Source organism: Chrysochloris asiatica, unplaced genomic scaffold (genome assembly GCF_000296735.1).
Source record: "Chrysochloris asiatica unplaced genomic scaffold, ChrAsi1.0 scaffold00147, whole genome shotgun sequence".
Lineage (NCBI taxonomy): Eukaryota > Metazoa > Chordata > Mammalia > Afrosoricida > Chrysochloridae > Chrysochloris > Chrysochloris asiatica.
The window spans coordinates 3,307,729-3,317,311 of NW_006408665.1; the positions used below are offsets into that span (position 1 = coordinate 3,307,729).

Below are 9,583 nucleotides of genomic sequence, written 5' to 3' on the forward strand. Positions count from 1 at the left end.
GTTTTCCAGCATGAATCTTAGACTCTCTTCAGACTGTTTTATCCTTTTAGTTGCTTGCTCTTCTACCTTGCCAGTATTGAGAGACTGGTCTTGCAGTTCGTTAATTCTGGCTTCCATCTCTTCTAGTCTGCTCCTTTCCCCTTTCAGCCTATTGTCTATTTCTGATATCTTATTATTGATTCCATGGCCATCTTTTTGCAGGTTTTGAATTGTTTCCAATGCTGTGTCAATCCTATTTGATTGTTCCTGCAGTACTTTCCTTACTTCTTCCTTATTTTCCTCGACCCCTTTTCAGAGTATGTGAATTTGTTTCCATATCATTCTTCTGAATTCCCTTTCAGGCATGTCCAGAACCTGGTCCTCCTCCTCTATAAAGCCTTTGTCTGCCTCCAGCTCATTTGCGTCAGCTGCTCTCTTCTGTTTTTGGACGTGTTTCGATAAAGTTGATTATTTCTTATTGGTCACGGTTATTATTTTATTATTATTAATATGATCGGGAGATGGGCTTCCCTTATCATCTGTAATTCATAGCAGATGTTGTTGCGGCTTGTCTTAATGGTGGAGTATTGTGTTGTATGCTTATTGCTTGGTTGTATGTCCACGATTGCTGCTTCTTCTTAGGTGACTAGGGAGGAAAAGCTCCCACCTCCAGGAAAGATGTGTGATCAAAAGGACCAAAAGCAGAAATAATATAAACACATGGACAGAAATCACCATTTTGGAGCAGAGATGCAGCTTTGGTTATCTTTTTCTGTTCCCTGTTCTGTCAGAACAGTAGCTTGGAGATCCCCAATGCTACTTGGGAGTGGCAGCAGGGCTACTTAGATGCAAGGCTTCAGATTGGGGCCAGCAGATGGCAGATGATGTCAAAAGTCACTATCTGTCTCCCTCTCTCTGTGCCGTGGGTAAACTGACCTACCTGATGAATTTGCTGGGATCTTAAGCCAGGGCAGGGAGATTTTGTGGGGAGCTATGACACTTCTTGCAGCTTTTTTGTTCAAGGTCCCCTGAATGATACTTCAAAGATTAAAACACACACACACACACACACACACACACACACACTTTTTTTTCCTTCCTGCTGGAAACGCCACTTTCTGAACAGGCTGGCGTTAGCTCTGCCCTCTGAATTCTGCAGTCACCGGAACCATCCGGCGTCTTGCGGGAGAGTCCCAAACTGCCCGTTTTTTTCCTTAGCAGCGTGATTTCTCAAAAATGCTAGTTTGGGAGACCGAAATACTAGATCTTATGATCGTTCAAAAACTGTGGGTCTGGTATATGAACATTTCCTTTGTGAAATCCCCCTCCTTTCTCACCGGAGCTTTCCCTCCCTCACTCTCTTGGGTGTAGCCCAGAAACAGAACTCCCTCATCTTATTTTGATAATTGTTGTTATTGTTAGGTGCTATCGAGCTGGTACCAACTCATAGCAATGAAATACTGCCTGATCCTTGGCCAACCTCACAATTGTTGCCACGCATGAGCCCATTGATGCTGCCACTTTGCCAATCCATCTCGCTAGTGGTCTTCCTCTTTTTTCTCTGACCCTCCACCTTACCAAACATGATATCCTTCTCCAGCAACTGGGCCCTCCTGGCAACATGTACGAAGTATCCGAAGTTAATGAGCTCTGGTAGCACAGTAGTTACGAATCAGGCTGTTAACCTCAAGGTCAGCAGTTTGAAACTACCAGCTGTTCTGCAGGAGAAAGATGAGGGGTTCTGCTCCCATAAATATTTGCAGCCATAGAAACCCTGTGCAGGGTTACTATGAGTCAGAACTGATTCCACGGTATTTAACAACAATTTTGATAATAGAAATACACAAATTTGCACTAAAGGACAAGACAGTTTCCAGTCTTGGCACTTCAAAAGAAATAGAAGTAAGGATCCCTTATCTGGAAAAAGTTATAAATTAGGCTACATCCAGGCATAAACCACAGTACAAGGAAAAAGACTGTCTTCAATGAAATCTTCAACAGAATCAATACCTTGTATGACCCATTCAGAGCAGCACCTTACTTCATTCACAACACAAATAAGTAAAGCTATAATTTAATCCATAAGAACTGCCTTCCAAATCCAGACTTTCTGGAGCCACTGAAGCTAGATAAACCACTGAAACTATTGCCCTGGGACAATTTTTAAACCTTAAATAAAACATATCCCCGAAGTCCTTTTTAAATCAAACATTTTAGCTTAATTAATAAAGAATGTCTGCCTTGAGCACTGTGCTCCTGTAAAGGACAATATGGATGGGGTTAAATTGACAACAGCAATTTGAAAGGTTAGATGGGAATTTAGAGGGCAGTAAGTTTATGGTAATGGAGGAACAACAGTTAAAAAAAAGAGGGTGAAAACTGCACTGCTTGAAGGGTACAATCAGTGTTTCTGAATTACACATTTAGAAATTGTTAAGTTGGTTTATGTTTTTTGATGTTCTTGCTATTAGGTACCATTGAGTCAGTTCTGACTAATAATGACACAACAGGACAAAACACTGCCTGGTCCTGTGACATTCTCACAATCATTGTTAAGTTTGAACCGATTATTGCAGCTACTGTGCCAATCTATTTCATTGGGGTCTTCTTCTTTTATGCTGATATTCCACTTTAACTAGCATGATGTCCTTCTCCAGGGATGGCCCTTACTGATAGCGTGCCCTAAGCATGTGAGACGAAGTCTTGCCATCCTGGCTTCTAAGGAACATTCTGAATGTACTCTTTCAACACAGATTTGTTTGTTCTTATAGCAGTCCATGATACTTTTAATATTCTTCTCTAACACCATAAAGCAAATGCAGCAATTCTTCTATGGTCTTCCTTATTCATAGTCCAACTTTCACAAACATATGAAGCTATTGAAAATACCATGGCTTGGGCCAGGCGCACCTTAGTCCTCAACCTGATATATTTGCTCTTGAGCACTGTAAAGAGGTCTGGTACAACAGATTTGCCTAATGCAATACATTGTTTGATTGCTGGACTGCTGTTTCCATTATTGTTGATAATGAATCCAAGTAAAATGAAGTCTTTGACAACTACATTTTTTTTCTCTATTTATCATGATGATATTTATAGATCCAGTGGTGAAGAATTTTGTTTTCTTTACATTGAGGTGCAATCCATACTGAAGAGTTGTGGTATTTGAATTTCATCAGTAAGTATTTTAAGTCCTTTCCACTTTCAGCAAGAAAGTTTGTATCATCTGCATGTCACAGGTTGTTAATCCAACCCTGATGGCCCATTCTTCTTCATATAATCCAACTTCTTAGATTATTTGCTCAGTGTAAAAACTGAATAAGTGTAGTGAAAGAATACAACCCTAGTGCACAGCTTTACTAATTTTAAACCATTCAGGGTCCTTTTGTTTAGTTTGAATGACTGCCTTTTAGTCTACGTACAGGTCCCTCATGAGTACAATGAAATGTTCTCTAATACTCAGTCTCCACATTTTTGTCCATAGCTTGCCATGATCCAAACAGTTGAAAGCCTTTGAGTAGTCAATAAAGCACAGGTAAACATTCATTCTGGTAGTCCCTGCTTTAAGCCAGAAGGATCTGGAAACAGCAATGATATCCCTCGTTCTACATCCTCTTCTGAATCCGGCTTGAACCTCAGGCAGTTCCTTGTCAGTGTGCTGTTGAATCCGCTTTTAAATTACCTTTCGCAAAATTTTACTTTTATGTGATGTTAATAATATTGTCAGATGATCTGCATTCTGTTGGATCACTTCTCTTTGGAATGAGTACAAATATGTATGTCTTCCCATCAATTAGTCCAGTATCTCTCTTCCAAATTTCTTGGCATAGATGAATGAGTACCTTCTGTGCTACATCAGTTGTTTGAAAGATTTCTGTTTGTATTCCTTAAATTCCCATAGCTTTGTTCTTTGCTAATGATTGCAATGTACCTTGGATTCCTTTCTTCAGTACAATTGGCTCTTTATAATATGCTACCTCTTTAAATGGTTGAACATTGACCATTTCTTCTTGGTACAGTGACACTGTGTATTACTTCCTTTTTATTTTGATGCTTTCTGAATCATTCAATATTTTGTCTATAGAATCCTTCATCTGTGTTTTTATGTGCATATTTTCAAAATATTAAAAATATCCATGCAACACTCTTTTTAAAAAATACACATTGGGTGATTTTGACAAATGTACTTTAGTTGTGAATGCCACTTAGGCAATCCACCAGCCTGGCGAAATTTTCCTACATGTACAGTAAGGCAAAATATGTTTGCTGCTGTATGGCTTGTTAAAATGATAAACTATAGGAGAAGAAAAACTTGTGCCCATGAATAAAATAGTAGTTTGATAAATCATGGTACATTTCTAAAAATAAGACAGGAAAGATTGCCTTCTAAGATTTTCTGGAGGAGTGATTAATATGTAAGACTTGATAACTGAGGATTTTACCTCTGCCTTCTTCACGTGGTATCTTTCAATGGCATACAGTATGATGGGCAGAAAGAACATCATTTCCAACCAGAACACTTGTACTCAACCCCAGGACTGCTACTTATGGAGTCCTGGTATAGTGATGTAGGATAAGCACTAGACCGTTAGCCACAGACTTGGCACTTCAAACCCACCAGCCATTCCTCAGAAACCCTACATAGGTGCTATGAGTGGGAACTGACTCAAAGGTACTTAACAACGACAACTGCTACTTATGTGAGTAAGTCACTAAATATCTTTGAACTTCAGTTTCCTCATTGGTAAAAGCTATGTCAGGTTGTTTTAAAATTCATTGGAGTAAAAAGTAAAAATTATGTTGCTCTACACATTGCACTTGTGGTGGTTATTGCTTTGTGTGTGTGTGTGGGGGGGGTACATATGTGCAAATTGCATAACATTCCAAGAGAAGCAACATGTCTTAATGGCCCAAACACAGATGCTTGGACAGGTAACTGCAACTCATATGCAGCCTGGAGGCTTCAAGTCTTCATTCTGTTTCTCTAGCAGACATCCAAAACTCTGCTTGTTACGGAGCATCCATGGAAATATTTTTCAATGATATCAAAAGAGGAGAACATCTTTAAGATTCATAATGTACAGTTTTAAAATTGAGAGGATTCAACTAAAATTAATTTTTTTCTAAAAGTTTATCTTCTTCAATAATACCACAACAAAAGATTCCTGGCCAGTTTTACTACATAAAGAACAACGCTCATAAATAACATAAACTTTAAATAAACTCAATCCTTAGCTATTATTGTTGATATTATTATTAAATTTCCATACCTTTTTCTTTTAACACAAACTGAATTCTTTTCAGTTTCATATTACTCCAAATTGAGATTACTTTTTTCTTGAAAAGATGTGAGGCAATGGGATGGTAGAGAAAAGAAATCATATTTACTTATTGAGTTTCTAGAAGAAAATATCGCCATCATTGGGACTCTGGTAATATAATCAGTGAAGGAACTTGAGTAGGGGCTTTGTGATTTACACATTCCAGGATAATACTTTGGGTAGTGGTGGGTCGTGGGAAATGGATTATAGCAGAGAAGGAAAGAGTACTGAGTTTAGTTCATAAAGACTAGATTTGAATCACAGCTGCTCTAGTTAAATGCTGTGAGATGGACATATATTTAACTACTATTATTCTCAGTTACTTCATAAGGAAAGAGGTAATAATCATAATGATTCTCACAAACCTGTAAGAGTTGAAATAAAATAATAGAGACAGAACACTAAGTTTGGCACAAGGCACCCTGCTAGTACAATGGTTAAGCACTCCGCAGCTAACCAAAAGATCAGAGGTTCAAACTAGCCACTCCACAGGAGAAAAGACCTGGAGATTTGCTCCTAAAGATTACGAACTAGGGAACTCTATAGGGTTGTTCTACTCTGTCCTAGAGTCACTATGAATTGGAATTAATACAATGGCACACAACAACAACATGTTTGATACATCATAAAAGCTCAATAAATGGTTGTTGTTGTTAACTGCTGTTGAGTTGGTTCTGACTCATAGAATTTTCATATAATGACTGCTTTAATGAAGCACCTTATATAGAATATATAAGCCCACTTTTTAATGTGATCCAAAGTGGAATCATATTACACAAAGTTTTTCATATATAATTATTTTAACACAGGTTTATTACCTAGTAGTTTTGTATCCAGTGAACAACTATTACTCAAGCATTTATTGTTATGTTTGATAATATATCATTGGGAAAAAAGTAAATTCCAAAGCCTTGCTCCTACATTTTCTTCCAAGAACTTTATGGTTCTAGTTTAACATTTAGGTTACTGATCCATTCAGAACGGATTTTTGTGTATGGTGTGAGAGGCATGGATCTTGTTTCATTTTTCTATATGTGGAAATTCAGTTTTTCCAGAACCTTTTGTTTAAAAGACTGTTCCTTGTGCATTGAACGGGTTTGGTACCCTTGTTGTTGTTGTTGTTATGTGCCGTTGAGTTGCTTCTGACTCATAGCGACCCTGTATAGGGTTTCAGAGGCTGTAAATCTTTATGGAAGCAGAAAGCCTCATCTTTCTTTCATGTAACAGCTGGTAGTTTCGAACTCCTGACCATGTGATCAGCAGCCCAATTTGTAACTAAATTAGTTGGCCATAAACATTTAGATTTATTCCTGGATTTTCAATTCTATTTAATTGGTCTATCATTAAACCTCTGCCAGGCAATTCTGACTACTGTAACTGTGTTGAAGTTTTGTTCTTCAAAATTATTTTAGCAATAACATCCTTAAAAAATTTCTTTAATGTAGCTATTGTTTTTCCCAACATAAGATTTATGTAAATGAACATTTGAATCTTAAAATGAATCAGTAAGATAAGTTAACCACTCCTTAGCTTCATTCTGTAATCCATACTACATTAAAATTAATGTGAAGTGTTTTACTATTTGAAAGTAACAAACGGTTACTAGACTAAAATACTTCCCTGCCTACAAAATTTGATGTTTCCACTAATAAAAAACCAATCCTAATGACACCTTCAAAACATATGTTTACAGATCAGTTTTGAAAGATATGAAAAATCTTGGGACAACCTTTAAAATTTTGTTTCTGAAAATGACAAATTAACATGGGCAATGAATTATCTGAAGGTGAGGTAAACAGAATACCGAAGGGTATCAGCCCATTTGTGATCTTGATGAGTATCTGTTGTATTTGAACTGCCGGCCTTGATTCAAACCTACCTTGAGGTCAAGTGCTTATTCTATGGCACTACACTAGAACTTCAGCTAACTATGTTAAATGACGGTTGGCTTTTTTTTGCCCTTAAACTATGGGCTTTTGATAATCAATGATAGTATACATTTAAAAACCTATTGTGTCACTGTTATTTTAATGTCATTAGGCAAATAAAAAGGCAATGGAAACAGTTGCTTCAGTGTGGGTCAGGAAGCAATCTCTGCTGGCAGGCGTTTTGTTTCATTGCTGATCTGTTGCATCTGCCATGTGTGAGATGCCAGCAGGATCATGAAAAAGAAACTCAATCTACCCACAAACATTGGCCAAACATGACAGCATATTCTGGGAGCAGTTCCATCATAAGAACACATGTGTTCTTGGAGCGGTCTCAGAAAGCCTACCTTTTATTGAACTGCTTCTTGGTTAAAGGTCCAACTGGTGTCTGCTACATAGAGACTGATTTTCTCTTGACAAAGTTGTCTTATTGTCAATATTTTCCTTATTGCAAGGGAGATACTTTGTTGTTAAAGATTTGTTTGCTGTCTATTTCCTGAAGCACAGATTGAGCTCTGGTAGCATAGTGGTTACGAATCCGGCTGCGAACCGCAAGGTCAGCAGTTCAAAACTACCAGCTGTTCCACGGGAGAAAGAGGAGGCTTTCTGTTCCCGTAAAGATTTACAGCCTCAGAAACCCTGTACAGAATCGACTATGAGTTGGAACCATAGTTGCACATGGTGCACATCACCACCACCACCACCTGGAAGACTGGGCCTCCTAGTCTGATACATTACAAATAGTAATATTTAGAATAATATATATGGCATTGTTATCTTACACACAATATGCTTCAAATAAAGAAAGCATGACAATATAACTGACATTTCTTTATACTTTCATGTATCGTCTTTATATTGTATGACCAGTTCAGTAGCTATAGTGTTTTTACCAGAACATTTAGTACATTGTTGTTGGTGTTAAGTGTTGACTCATAGCAATCCTGTATAGGGTTTCCAAGTAGTGGCTGGTGGGTTTGAACCACTGACCTTGTGGCAAGCAGTCCAGTGCATATCCTATAGCCCCACATCAGGGCTCCAGTTAGTATACTAATGAAGGCTAAAAATTAAGAATGACATTTGTCGAAGCACTAAATTTAAATCATTCTTTTTTATCTTGTATTTTGTTAAGTTACAGTCTTTCCTTTACATATAATCTCTCCCCAGTTTGAAGATTTACTGCTCGTGTAGCTTATTTTGCTAAGTGAGTCAGAATGGCTAAAATAATTTTTTGTAAATGATAATTGACTTGTGTGATAGGTTGAAAGTTTATCCACTTTCTAGAACTTCACATTCATGCTCAACTGCTTTTAGATTCAGCAAACATCTCACAAGCCTTCTAATAGAAAAAAAAAAAATAATAATATCTTACAAGGATAAGCAAGGATTTATTGGTTGAGAAGTGTCAAGTTGGTTGTATTTTTTTCATTCTTTGACATAGGTTGGGTGTTCCTAATTAACGCCAAGAACACAGACAAAACTTTTAGCCTTTTTGATTTGGTCTCTTGCTTTAAAATGTCTGCCTTGGTTCTTTGCAGAAGATACAGTCATCACTGCAGGTTGCCTCATTCGGTCTCTCGTGCTCCTGACTCAAGGTTGTTCACTCTCACAGAGGAACAAGTAAGTCAGGAAGCCAAGTTGCTGCCATGGCTTTTAAGAACACCGGAAAGACTCCACTGGAACCAGAGCTGGCCATTTCCTGGATTAGAATTACTCTAACAAGTAGCAACATAAAGTCTCTGGGGAAAGTGTGTGCTGGCTTGATTAGAGTTGCAAAGGAGAAAAACTTGAAAGTGAAGGACCCAGTAAGGATGCCTACCGAGACTCTGAGAATGACAAGGAAAACACCTTGTAGTGAAAGTTCTAAGATCTCGTACAGTAACCAGATAAGAATGCTCAAGTGACTCACTGACTAGCACAGTCTTTCTAAGATTGTTAAGTAGATCATTCCCACCAGTATTGAGACTAGAGTAAAGGTTGAAGTCACCATTGCATTTGCTTAAGTCAACTATTTTAATAAATTGATTATCACTGGTTAAAAACAAACAAACCTGTCTCTCTTGTTTCTAACCTGCCACACATTAAAACTCTCCAAGGTTTTCAAATAGGTTCATATTTGCTTTAACTATGTTCAATAACTCATTTTCTCCCTAAAAGTAAAACTACAGGCATAACCTGTCCCAATACTTCTTAGTTGTTTAAGATTACTCACTTGTGAATATTTTCTATATATTGTCTATTGACAAATATTCTCCACTGCTGCTGAAGTGAGCAGTACCTAAGAAGAAGTATTTCTCCCCATTGGATGGTATTAACCACACTGATAGGTATTGATGGTTAATAACTCTAAGATGA

The 9,583-nt window shown here is 37.6% G+C and overlaps 1 pseudogene; it reads left to right on the forward strand.

Annotated features, from left to right (window-relative positions):
- The first annotated feature begins 8,874 nt into the window (after nucleotides 1-8,874).
- LOC102829881 lies at nucleotides 8,875-9,231 on the forward strand (annotated as a pseudogene).
- Nucleotides 9,232-9,583: the final 352 nt, after the last annotated feature.